At 35.7% G+C, this 12,500-nt stretch overlaps 10 non-coding genes across 10 annotated transcripts; all 10 read right to left on the reverse strand.

Annotated features, from left to right (window-relative positions):
• Positions 1-579: 579 nt before the first annotated feature.
• Positions 580-651, reverse strand: TRNAC-GCA (transfer RNA cysteine (anticodon GCA)). Its single transcript has one exon. It is a non-coding gene; the product is annotated as a tRNA-Cys (tRNA).
• Positions 652-2,241: 1,590 nt separating this feature from the next.
• TRNAC-GCA (transfer RNA cysteine (anticodon GCA)) lies at positions 2,242-2,313 on the reverse strand. The gene has a single exon. It is a non-coding gene; the product is annotated as a tRNA-Cys (tRNA).
• A 757-nt stretch (positions 2,314-3,070) lies between these two features.
• On the reverse strand, positions 3,071-3,142 carry TRNAC-GCA (transfer RNA cysteine (anticodon GCA)). The gene has a single exon. It is a non-coding gene; the product is annotated as a tRNA-Cys (tRNA).
• Positions 3,143-4,732: 1,590 nt separating this feature from the next.
• TRNAC-GCA (transfer RNA cysteine (anticodon GCA)) lies at positions 4,733-4,804 on the reverse strand. Its single transcript has one exon. It is a non-coding gene; the product is annotated as a tRNA-Cys (tRNA).
• A 757-nt stretch (positions 4,805-5,561) lies between these two features.
• TRNAC-GCA (transfer RNA cysteine (anticodon GCA)) lies at positions 5,562-5,633 on the reverse strand. Its single transcript has one exon. It is a non-coding gene; the product is annotated as a tRNA-Cys (tRNA).
• A 1,582-nt stretch (positions 5,634-7,215) lies between these two features.
• Positions 7,216-7,287, reverse strand: TRNAC-GCA (transfer RNA cysteine (anticodon GCA)). The gene has a single exon. It is a non-coding gene; the product is annotated as a tRNA-Cys (tRNA).
• A 757-nt stretch (positions 7,288-8,044) lies between these two features.
• Positions 8,045-8,116, reverse strand: TRNAC-GCA (transfer RNA cysteine (anticodon GCA)). Its single transcript has one exon. It is a non-coding gene; the product is annotated as a tRNA-Cys (tRNA).
• A 1,583-nt stretch (positions 8,117-9,699) lies between these two features.
• On the reverse strand, positions 9,700-9,771 carry TRNAC-GCA (transfer RNA cysteine (anticodon GCA)). Its single transcript has one exon. It is a non-coding gene; the product is annotated as a tRNA-Cys (tRNA).
• A 756-nt stretch (positions 9,772-10,527) lies between these two features.
• TRNAC-GCA (transfer RNA cysteine (anticodon GCA)) lies at positions 10,528-10,599 on the reverse strand. The gene has a single exon. It is a non-coding gene; the product is annotated as a tRNA-Cys (tRNA).
• Positions 10,600-12,182: 1,583 nt separating this feature from the next.
• On the reverse strand, positions 12,183-12,254 carry TRNAC-GCA (transfer RNA cysteine (anticodon GCA)). The gene has a single exon. It is a non-coding gene; the product is annotated as a tRNA-Cys (tRNA).
• Between the last annotated feature and the right edge of the window lie 246 nt (positions 12,255-12,500).

The raw sequence follows: 12,500 nt of genomic DNA on the forward strand, positions 1-12,500 counted from the left end.
TCAAAAAGAAACTTTGATCATCCTAAAGTTCCACTATAGTTAGTGCTAGTCAGAGTAGGATTTATTGAAATCCAGTTGTGACATTGTTTTATGGAAGCAAAACTGATCTAAAATACAAATTGTTACCAAACCAATATTAATAATTTCTGAAAACTATTTTATCATGGTACATTTTTGCTAATAAAATAAAATATTTGAATTTTGGGTCAGTGGGCTCAGATGTTCTGAATGCATGTATGCCTTATGGACTAATTGCAAAATCAGTCGGAGATGAAAACATGGCTGTACCAAATAATTTTGAATTCTGCCATGTTAATGCCCAATACTCCCTTATTTATCAAAGTTAGTTAGGAATAAAGCATTCATCCTTCATGTACAGTTATTTTATACTGTATAATTCTCTATCAAAAGTAGCTGTAAAAACCTGCCACTGATACTGTACTTTCCTGAGGTAAAGTATTAAGTTGAAATGTCAACATTTTTTGTTGCCTGACTGCCACTTGAGTATGTTTTTACATTACTTGAGTCCCAAACGAGGTATAGACTGCAAAGTGATGCTATACATTAAAAGTAAGTAATAGGGGGCACCCGGATTTGAACCAGGGACCTCTCGATCTGCAGTCGAATGCTCTACCACTGAGCTATACCCCCTGCTCTTTCTCACTATAAGCACATACACATTGCAGCCTTGATGTAAAGGTTACTGTACTGTATTTCTTGTCCTGCAGGAGGTGAAGATAAGTCTGTTTCTTTATGGTAACGCTTTGGAGTTATTAGTCAGGGCATAAATAGAGAGTTCACATACTGCAGGTACAATCTGTGAGCATGCTCAAAAAGAAACTTTGATCATCCTAAAGTTCCACTATAGTTAGTGCTAGTCAGAGTAGGATTTATTGAAATCCAGTTGTGACATTTTTTATGGAAGCAAAACTGATCTAAAATACAAATTGTTACCAAACCAATATTAATAATTTCTGAAAACTATTTTATCATGGTACATTTTTGATAATAAAATAAAATATTTGAATTTTGGGTCAGTGGGCTCAGATGTTCTGTATGCATGTATGCCTTATGGACTAATTGCAAAATCAGTCGGAGTTGAAAACATGGCTGTACCAAATAATTTTGAATTCTGCCATGTTAATGCCCAATACTCCCTTATTTATCAAAGTTAGTTAGGAATAAAGCATTCATCCTTCATGTACAGCTATTTTATGCTGTATAATTCTCTATCAAAAGTAGCTGTAAAAACCTGCCACTGATACTGTACATTCCTGAGGTAAAGTATTAAGTTGAAATGTCAACATTTTTTGTTGCCTGACTGCCACTTGAGTATGTTTTTACATTACTTGAGTCCCAAACAAGGTATAGACTGCAAAGGGACGCTATACATTAAAAGCAAATTATAGGGGCACCTGGATTTGAACCAGGGACCTCTCGACATGCACTCGAATGCTCAACAACTGATTTATACCCCCTGGTCTTTCTAACTATAAGACCATACACATTGCAGCCTTGATGTAAAGGTTACTGTACTGTATTTCTTGTCCTGCAGGAGGTGAAGATGAGAAGATGAGTCTGTTTCTTTATGGTAAAGGTTTGGAGTTATTAGTCAGGGCATAAATAGAGAGTTTACATACTGTAGGTATAATCTGTGAGCATGTTTAAAAAGAAACTTTGATCATCCTAAAGCTCCACTATTGTTCGTGCTAGTCAGAGTAGTATATATTGAAATCCAGTTGTGACATTGTTTTATGGAAGCCAAAGAGAACTAAAATACAAATTGTCACTAAACCAATATTAATAATTTCTGAAAACTAACTGATTGAGATACATTTTGGCAGTAAAATCAAATATTTGATTTTTAGGTCAGTGGGCTCAGATGTTCGGAATGCATGTATGCCTTATGGACTAATTGCAAAATCAGTATGAGTTCAAAACATGGCTGCACCAAAAAAATTGTAATTCTGCCATGTTAATGCCCAATACTCCCTTATTTATCAAAGTTAGTTAGGAATAAAGCATTCATCCTTCATGTATAATGATTTTATCCTGTATAAGTCTCTATCAAATTAGCAGTCAAAACCTGCCACTGATATTGTACTTTCCTGAGGTAAATTATTAAGTTGACATTTCAACATTTTTTGTTGCCTGACTGCCACTTGAGTATGTTTTTACATTACTTGAGTCCCAAACGAGGTATAGACTGCAAAGTGATGCTATACATTAAAAGCAAGTAATAGGGGGCACCCGGATTTGAACCAGGGACCTCTCGATCTGCAGTCGAATGCTCTACCACTGAGCTATACCCCCTGCTCTTTCTCACTATAAGCACATACACATTGCAGCCTTGATGTAAAGGTTACTGTACTGTATTTCTTGTCCTGCAGGAGGTGAAGATGAGTCTGTTTCTTTATGGTAACGCTTTGGAGTTATTAGTCAGGGCATAAATAGAGAGTTCACATACTGCAGGTATAATCTGTGAGCATGCTCAAAAAGAAACTTTGATCATCCTAAAGTTCCACTATAGTTAGTGCTAGTCAGAGTAGGATTTATTGAAATCCAGTTGTGACATTGTTTTATGGAAGCAAAACTGATCTAAAATACAAATTGTTACCAAACCAATATTAATAATTTCTGAAAACTATTTTATCATGGTACATTTTTGCTAATAAAATAAAATATTTGAATTTTGGGTCAGTGGGCTCAGATGTTCTGAATGCATGTATGCCTTATGGACTAATTGCAAAATCAGTCGGAGATGAAAACATGGCTGTACCAAATAATTTTGAATTCTGCCATGTTAATGCCCAATACTCCCTTATTTATCAAAGTTAGTTAGGAATAAAGCATTCATCCTTCATGTACAGTTATTTTATACTGTATAATTCTCTATCAAAAGTAGCTGTAAAAACCTGCCACTGATACTGTACTTTCCTGAGGTAAAGTATTAAGTTGAAATGTCAACATTTTTTGTTGCCTGACTGCCACTTGAGTATGTTTTTACATTACTTGAGTCCCAAACGAGGTATAGACTGCAAAGTGATGCTATACATTAAAAGTAAGTAATAGGGGGCACCCGGATTTGAACCAGGGACCTCTCGATCTGCAGTCGAATGCTCTACCACTGAGCTATACCCCCTGCTCTTTCTCACTATAAGCACATACACATTGCAGCCTTGATGTAAAGGTTACTGTACTGTATTTCTTGTCCTGCAGGAGGTGAAGATAAGTCTGTTTCTTTATGGTAACGCTTTGGAGTTATTAGTCAGGGCATAAATAGAGAGTTCACATACTGCAGGTATAATCTGTGAGCATGCTCAAAAAGAAACTTTGATCATCCTAAAGTTCCACTATAGTTAGTGCTAGTCAGAGTAGGATTTATTGAAATCCAGTTGTGACATTTTTTATGGAAGCAAAACTGATCTAAAATACAAATTGTTACCAAACCAATATTAATAATTTCTGAAAACTATTTTATCATGGTACATTTTTGATAATAAAATAAAATATTTGAATTTTGGGTCAGTGGGCTCAGATGTTCTGTATGCATGTATGCCTTATGGACTAATTGCAAAATCAGTCGGAGTTGAAAACATGGCTGTACCAAATAATTTTGAATTCTGCCATGTTAATGCCCAATACTCCCTTATTTATCAAAGTTAGTTAGGAATAAAGCATTCATCCTTCATGTACAGTTATTTTATGCTGTATAATTCTCTATCAAAAGTAGCTGTAAAAACCTGCCACAGATACTGTACATTCCTGAGGTAAAGTATTAAGTTGAAATGTCAACATTTTTTGTTGCCTGACTGCCACTTGAGTATGTTTTTACATTACTTGAGTCCCAAACAAGGTATAGACTGCAAAGGGACGCTATACATTAAAAGCAAATTATAGGGGCACCTGGATTTGAACCAGGGACCTCTCGACATGCACTCGAATGCTCAACAACTGATTTATACCCCCTGGTCTTTCTAACTATAAGACCATACACATTGCAGCCTTGATGTAAAGGTTACTGTACTGTATTTCTTGTCCTGCAGGAGGTGAAGATGAGAAGATGAGTCTGTTTCTTTATGGTAAAGGTTTGGAGTTATTAGTCAGGGCATAAATAGAGAGTTTACATACTGTAGGTATAATCTGTGAGCATGTTTAAAAAGAAACTTTGATCATCCTAAAGCTCCACTATTGTTCGTGCTAGTCAGAGTAGTATATATTGAAATCCAGTTGTGACATTGTTTTATGGAAGCCAAAGAGAACTAAAATACAAATTGTCACTAAACCAATATTAATAATTTCTGAAAACTAACTGATTGAGATACATTTTGGCAATAAAATCAAATATTTGATTTTTAGGTCAGTGGGCTCAGATGTTCGGAATGCATGTATGCCTTATGGACTAATTGCAAAATCAGTATGAGTTCAAAACATGGCTGCACCAAAAAAATTGTAATTCTGCCATGTTAATGCCCAATACTCCCTTATTTATCAAAGTTAGTTAGGAATAAAGCATTCATCCTTCATGTATAGTGATTTTATCCTGTATAAGTCTCTATCAAATTAGCAGTCAAAACCTGCCACTGATATTGTACTTTCCTGAGGTAAATTATTAAGTTGACATTTCAACATTTTTTGTTGCCTGACTGCCACTTGAGTATGTTTTTACATTACTTGAGTCCCAAACGAGGTATAGACTGCAAAGTGATGCTATACATTAAAAGCAAGTAATAGGGGGCACCCGGATTTGAACCAGGGACCTCTCGATCTGCAGTCGAATGCTCTACCACTGAGCTATACCCCCTGCTCTTTCTCACTATAAGCACATACACATTGCAGCCTTGATGTAAAGGTTACTGTACTGTATTTCTTGTCCTGCAGGAGGTGAAGATGAGTCTGTTTCTTTATGGTAACGCTTTGGAGTTATTAGTCAGGGCATAAATAGAGAGTTCACATACTGCAGGTATAATCTGTGAGCATGCTCAAAAAGAAACTTTGATCATCCTAAAGTTCCACTATAGTTAGTGCTAGTCAGAGTAGGATTTATTGAAATCCAGTTGTGACATTGTTTTATGGAAGCAAAACTGATCTAAAATACAAATTGTTACCAAACCAATATTAATAATTTCTGAAAACTATTTTATCATGGTACATTTTTGCTAATAAAATAAAATATTTGAATTTTGGGTCAGTGGGCTCAGATGTTCTGAATGCATGTATGCCTTATGGACTAATTGCAAAATCAGTCGGAGATGAAAACATGGCTGTACCAAATAATTTTGAATTCTGCCATGTTAATGCCCAATACTCCCTTATTTATCAAAGTTAGTTAGGAATAAAGCATTCATCCTTCATGTACAGTTATTTTATACTGTATAATTCTCTATCAAAAGTAGCTGTAAAAACCTGCCACTGATACTGTACTTTCCTGAGGTAAAGTATTAAGTTGAAATGTCAACATTTTTTGTTGCCTGACTGCCACTTGAGTATGTTTTTACATTACTTGAGTCCCAAACGAGGTATAGACTGCAAAGTGATGCTATACATTAAAAGTAAGTAATAGGGAGCACCCGGATTTGAACCAGGGACCTCTCGATCTGCAGTCGAATGCTCTACCACTGAGCTATACCCCCTGCTCTTTCTCACTATAAGCACATACACATTGCAGCCTTGATGTAAAGGTTACTGTACTGTATTTCTTGTCCTGCAGGAGGTGAAGATAAGTCTGTTTCTTTATGGTAACGCTTTGGAGTTATTAGTCAGGGCATAAATAGAGAGTTCACATACTGCAGGTATAATCTGTGAGCATGCTCAAAAAGAAACTTTGATCATCCTAAAGTTCCACTATAGTTAGTGCTAGTCAGAGTAGGATTTATTGAAATCCAGTTGTGACATTTTTTATGGAAGCAAAACTGATCTAAAATACAAATTGTTACCAAACCAATATTAATAATTTCTGAAAACTATTTTATCATGGTACATTTTTGATAATAAAATAAAATATTTGAATTTTGGGTCAGTGGGCTCAGATGTTCTGAATGCATGTATGCCTTATGGACTAATTGCAAAATCAGTCGGAGTTGAAAACATGGCTGTACCAAATAATTTTGAATTCTGCCATGTTAATGCCCAATACTCCCTTATTTATCAAAGTTAGTTAGGAATAAAGCATTCATCCTTCATGTACAGTTATTTTATGCTGTATAATTCTCTATCAAAAGTAGCTGTAAAAACATGCCACTGATACTGTACTTTCCTGAGGTAAAGTATTAAGTTGAAATGTCAACATTTTTTGTTGCCTGACTGCCACTTGAGTATGTTTTTACATTACTTGAGTCCCAAACAAGGTATAGACTGCAAAGGGACGCTATACATTAAAAGCAAATTATAGGGGCACCTGGATTTGAACCAGGGACCTCTCGACATGCACTCGAATGCTCAACAACTGATTTATACCCCCTGGTCTTTCTAACTATAAGACCATACACATTGCAGCCTTGATGTAAAGGTTACTGTACTGTATTTCTTGTCCTGCAGGAGGTGAAGATGAGTCTGTTTCTTTATGGTAAAGGTTTGGAGTTATTAGTCAGGGCATAAATAGAGAGTTTACATACTGTAGGTATAATCTGTGAGCATGTTTAAAAAGAAACTTTGATCATCCTAAAGCTCAACTATTGTTCGTGCTAGTCAGAGTAGTATATATTGAAATACAGTTGAGACATTGTTTTATGGAAGCCAAAGAGAACTAAAATACAAATTGTCACTAAACCAATATTAATAATTTCTGAAAACTAACTGATTGAGATACATTTTGGCAATAAAAGCAAATATTTGATTTTTAGGTCAGTGGGCTCAGATGTTCGGAATGCATGTATGCCTTATGGACTAATTGCAAAATCAGTATGAGTTCAAAACATGGCTGCACCAAAAAAATTGTAATTCTGCCATGTTAATGCCGAATACTCCCTTATTTATCAAAGTTAGTTAGGAATAAAGCATTCATCCTTCATGTATAGTGATTTTATCCTGTATAATTCTCTATCAAATTAGCAGTCAAAACCTGCCACTGATACTGTACTTTCCTGAGGTAAAGTATTAAGTTGACATTTCAACATTTTTTGTTGCCTGACTGCCACTTGAGTATGTTTTTACATAACTTGAGTCCCAAACGAGGTATAGACTGCAAAGTGATGCAATACATTAAAAGCAAGTAATAGGGGGCACCCAGATTTGAACCAGTGACCTCTCGATCTGCAGTCGAATGCTCTACCACTGAGCTATACCCCCTGCTCTTTCTCACAATAAGCACATACACATTGCTGCCTTGATGTAAAGGTTACTGTACTGTATTTCTTGTCCTGCAGGAGGTGAAGATGAGTCTGTTTCTTTATGGTAACGCTTTGGAGTTATTAGTCAGGGCATAAATAGAGAGTTCACATACTGCAGGTATAATCTGTGAGCATGCTCAAAAAGAAACTTTGATCATCCTAAAGTTCCACTATAATTAGTGCTAGTCAGAGTAGGATTTATTGAAATCCAGTTGTGACATTGTTTTATGGAAGCAAAACTGATCTAAAATACAAATTGTTACCAAATCAATATTAATAATTTCTGAAAACTATTTTATCATGGTACATTTTTGCTAAGAAAATAAAATATTTGAATTTTGGGTCAGTGGGCTCAGATGTTCTGAATGCATGTATGCCTTATGGACTAATTGCAAAATCAGTCGGAGTTGAAAACATGGTTGTACCAAATAATTTTGAATTCTGCCATGTTAATGCCCAATACTCCCTTATTTATCAAAGTTAGTTAGGAATAAAGCATTCATCCTTCATGTACAGTTATTTTATGCTGTATAATTCTCTATCAAAAGTAGCTGTAAAAACCTGCCACTGATACTGTACTTTCCTGAGGTAAAGTATTAAGTTGAAATGTCAACATTTTTTGTTGCCTGACTGCCACTTGAGTATGTTTTTACATTACTTGAGTCCCAAACGAGGTATAGACTGCAAAGTGATGCTATACATTAAAAGTAAGTAATAGGGGGCACCCGGATTTGAACCAGGGACCTCTCGATCTGCAGTCGAATGCTCTACCACTGAGATATACCCCCTGCTCTTTCTCACTATAAGCACATACACATTGCAGCCTTGATGTAAAGGTTACTGTACTGTATTTCTTGTCCTGCAGGAGGTGAAGATGAGTCTGTTTCTTTATGGTAACGCTTTGGAGTTATTAGTCAGGGCATAAATAGAGAGTTCACATACTGCAGGTATAATCTGTGAGCATGCTCAAAAAGAAACTTTGATCATCCTAAAGTTCCACTATAGTTAGTGCTAGTCAGAGTAGGATTTATTGAAATCCAGTTGTGACATTGTTTTATGGAAGCAAAACTGATCTAAAATACAAATTGTTACCAAACCAATATTAATAATTTCTGAAAACTATTTTATCATGGTACATTTTTGCTAATAAAGTAAAATATTTAAATTTTGGGTCAGTGGGCTCAGATGTTCTGAATGCATGTATGCCTTATGGACTAATTGCAAAATCAGTCGGAGTTAAAAACATGGCTGTACCAAATAATTTTGAATTCTGCCATGTTAATGCCCAATACTCCCTTATTTATCAAAGTTAGTTAGGAATAAAGCATTCATCCTTCATGTACAGTTATTTTATGCTGTATAATTCTCTATCAAAAGTAGCTGTAAAAACCTGCCACTGATACTGTACTTTCCTGAGGTAAAGTATTAAGTTGAAATGTCAACATTTTTTGTTGCCTGACTACCACTTGAGTATGTTTTTACATTACTTGAGTCCCAAACAAGGTATAGACTGCAAAGGGACGCTATACATTAAAAGCAAATTATAGGGGCACCTTGATTTGAACCAGGGACCTCTCGACATGCACTCGAATGCTCAACAACTGATTTATACCCCCTGGTCTTTCTAACTATAAGACCATACACATTGCAGCCTTGATGTAAAGGTTACTGTACTGTATTTCTTGTCCTGCAGGAGGTGAAGATGAGTCTGTTTCTTTGTGGTAAAGGTTTGGAGTTATTAGTCAGGGCATAAATAGAGAGTTTACATACTGTAGGTATAATCTGTGAGCATGTTTAAAAAGAAACTTTGATCATCCTAAAGCTCCACTATTGTTCGTGCTAGTCAGAGTAGTATATATTGAAATCCAGTTCTGACATTGTTTTATGGAAGCCAAAGAGAACTAAAATACAAATTGTCACTAAACCAATATTAATAATTTCTGAAAACTAACTGATTGAGATACATTTTGGCAATAAAATCAAATATTTGATTTTTAGGTCAGTGGGCTCAGATGTTCGGAATGCATGTATGCCTTATGGACTAATTGCAAAATCAGTATGAGTTCAAAACATGGCTGCACCCAAAAAATTGTAATTCTGCCATATAAATGCCCAATACTCCCTTATTTATCAAAGTTAGTTAGGAATAAAGCATTCATCCTTCATGTATAGTGATTTTATCCTGTATAATTCTCTATCAAATTAGCAGTCAAAACCTGCCACTAATACTGTACTTTCCTGAGGTAAAGTATTAAGTTGACATTTCAACATTTTTTGTTGCCTGACTGCCACTTGAGTATGTTTTAACATTACTTGAGTCCCAAACGAGGTATAGACTGCAAAGTGATGCTATACATTAAAAGTAAGTAATAGGGGGCACCCGGATTTGAACCAGGGACCTCTCGGTCTGCAGTCGAATGCTCTACCACTGAGCTATAACCCCTGCTCTTTCTCACTATAAGCACATACACATTGCAGCCTTGATGTAAAGGTTACTGTACTGTATTTTTTGTCCTGCAGGAGGTGAAGATGAGTCTGTTTCTTTATGGTAACGCTTTGGAGTTATTAGTCAAGGCATAAATAGAGAGTTCACATACTGCAGGTATAATCTGTGAGCATGCTCAAAAAAAACTTTGATCATCCTAAAGTTCCACTATAGTTAGTGCTAGTCAGAGTAGGATTTATTGAAATCCAGTTGTGACATTGTTTTATGGAAGCAAAACTGATCTGAAATACAAATTGTTACCAAACCAATATTAATAATTTCTGAAAACTATTTTATCATGGTGCATTTTTGCTAATAAAATAAAATATTTGAATTTTGGGTCAGTGGGCTCAGATGTTCTGAATGCATGTATGCTTTATGGACTAATTGCAAAATCAGTCGGAGTTGAAAACATGGCTGTACCAAATAATTTTGAATTCTGCCATGTTAATGCCCAATACTCCCTTATTTATCAAAGTTAGTTAGGAATAAAGCATTCATCCTTCATGTACAGTTATTTTATGCTGTATAATTCTCTATCAAAAGTAGCTGTAAAAACCAGCCACTGATACTGTACTTTCCTGAGGTAAAGTATTAAGTTGAAATGTCAACATTTTTTGTTGCCTGACTGCCACTTGAGTATGTTTTTACATTACTTGAGTCCCAAACGAGGTATAGACTGTAAAGTGATGCTATACATTAAAAGTAAGTAATAGGGGGCACCCGGATTTGAACCAGGGACCTCTCGATCTGCAGTCGAATGCTCTACCACTGAGCTATACCCCCTGCTCTTTCTCACTATAAGCACATACACATTGCAGCCTTGATGTAAAGGTTACTGTACTGTATTTCTCGTCCTGCAGGAGGTGAAGATGAGTCTGTTTCTTTATGGTAACGCTTTGGAGTTATTAGTCAGGGCATAAATAGAGAGTTCACATACTGCAGGTATAATCTGTGAGCATGCTCAAAAAGAAACTTTGATCATCCTAAAGTTCCACTATAGTTAGTGCTAGTCAGAGTAGGATTTATTGAAATCCAGTTGTGACATTGTTTTATGGAAGCAAAACTGATCAAAAATACAAATTGTTACCAAACCAATATTAATAATTTCTGAAAACTATTTTATCATGGTACATTTTTGCTAATAAAATAAAATATTTAAATTTTGGGTCAGTGGGCTCAGATGTTCCGAATGCATGTATGCCTTATGGACTAATTGCAAAATCAGTCGGAGTTGAAAACATGGCTGTACCAAATAATTTTGAATTCTGCCATGTTAATGCCCAATACTCCCTTATTTATCAAAGTTAGTTAGGAATAAAGCATTCATCCTTCATGTACAGTTATTTTATGCTGTATAATTCTCTATCAAAAGTAGCTGTAAAAACCTGCCACTGATACTGTACTTTCCTGAGGTAAAGTATTAAGTTGAAATGTCAACATTTTTTGTTGCCTGACTGCCACTTGAGTATGTTTTTACATTACTTGAGTCCCAAATAAGGTATAGACTGCAAAGGGACGCTATACATTAAAAGCAAATTATAGGGGCACCTGGATTTGAACCAGGGACCTCTCGACATGCACTCGAATGCTCAACAACTGATTTATACCCCCTGGTCTTTCTAACTATAAGACCATACACATTGCAGCCTTGATGTAAAGGTTACTGTACTGTGTTTCTTGTCCTGCAGGAGGTGAAGATGAGTCTGTTTCTTTATGGTAAAGGTTTGGAGTTATTAGTCAGGGCATAAATAGAGAGTTTACATACTGTAGGTATAATCTGTGAGCATGTTTAAAAAGAAACTTTGATCATCCTAAAGCTCCACTATTGTTCGTGCTAGTCAGAGTAGTATATATTGAAATCCAGTTGTGACATTGTTTTATGGAAGCCAAAGAGAACTAAAATACAAATTGTCACTAAACCAATATTAATAATTTCTGAAAACTAACTGATTGAGATACATTTTGGCAATAAAATCAAATATTTGATTTTTAGGTCAGTGGGCTCAGATGTTCGGAATGCATGTATGCCTTATGGACTAATTGCAAAATCAGTATGAGTTCAAAACATGGCTGCACCAAAAAAATTGTAATTCTGCCATGTTAAGGCCCAATACTCCCTTATTTATCAAAGTTAGTTAGGAATAAAGCATTCATCCTTCATGTATAGTGATTTTATCCTGTATAATTCTCTATCAAATTAGCAGTCAAAACCTGCCACTGATACTGTACTTTCCTGAGGTAAAGTATTAAGTTGACATTTCATCATTTTTGGTTGCCTGACTGCCACTTGAGTATGTTTTTACATTACTTGAGTCCCAAGCGAGGTATAGACTGCAAAGTGATGCTATACATTAAAAGTAAGTAATAGGGGGCACCCGGATTTGAACCAGGGACCTCTCGATCTGCAGTCGAATGCTCTACCACTGAGCTATACCCCCTGCTCTTTCTCACTATAAGCACATACACATTGCAGCCTTGATGTAAAGGTTACTGTACTGTATTTCTTGTCCTGCAGGAGGTGAAGATGAGTCTGTTTCTTTATGGTAACGCTTTGGAGTTATTAGTCAGGGCATAAATAGAGAGTTCACATACTGCAGGTATAATCTGTGAGCATGCTCAAAAAAAAACTTTGATCATCCTAAAGTTCCACTATAGTTAGTGCTAGTCAGAGTAGGATTTATTGA

This window comes from Pseudophryne corroboree, chromosome 1 (genome assembly GCF_028390025.1).
Source record: "Pseudophryne corroboree isolate aPseCor3 chromosome 1, aPseCor3.hap2, whole genome shotgun sequence".
In the NCBI taxonomy this organism is placed as follows: Eukaryota; Metazoa; Chordata; class Amphibia; order Anura; family Myobatrachidae; genus Pseudophryne; species Pseudophryne corroboree.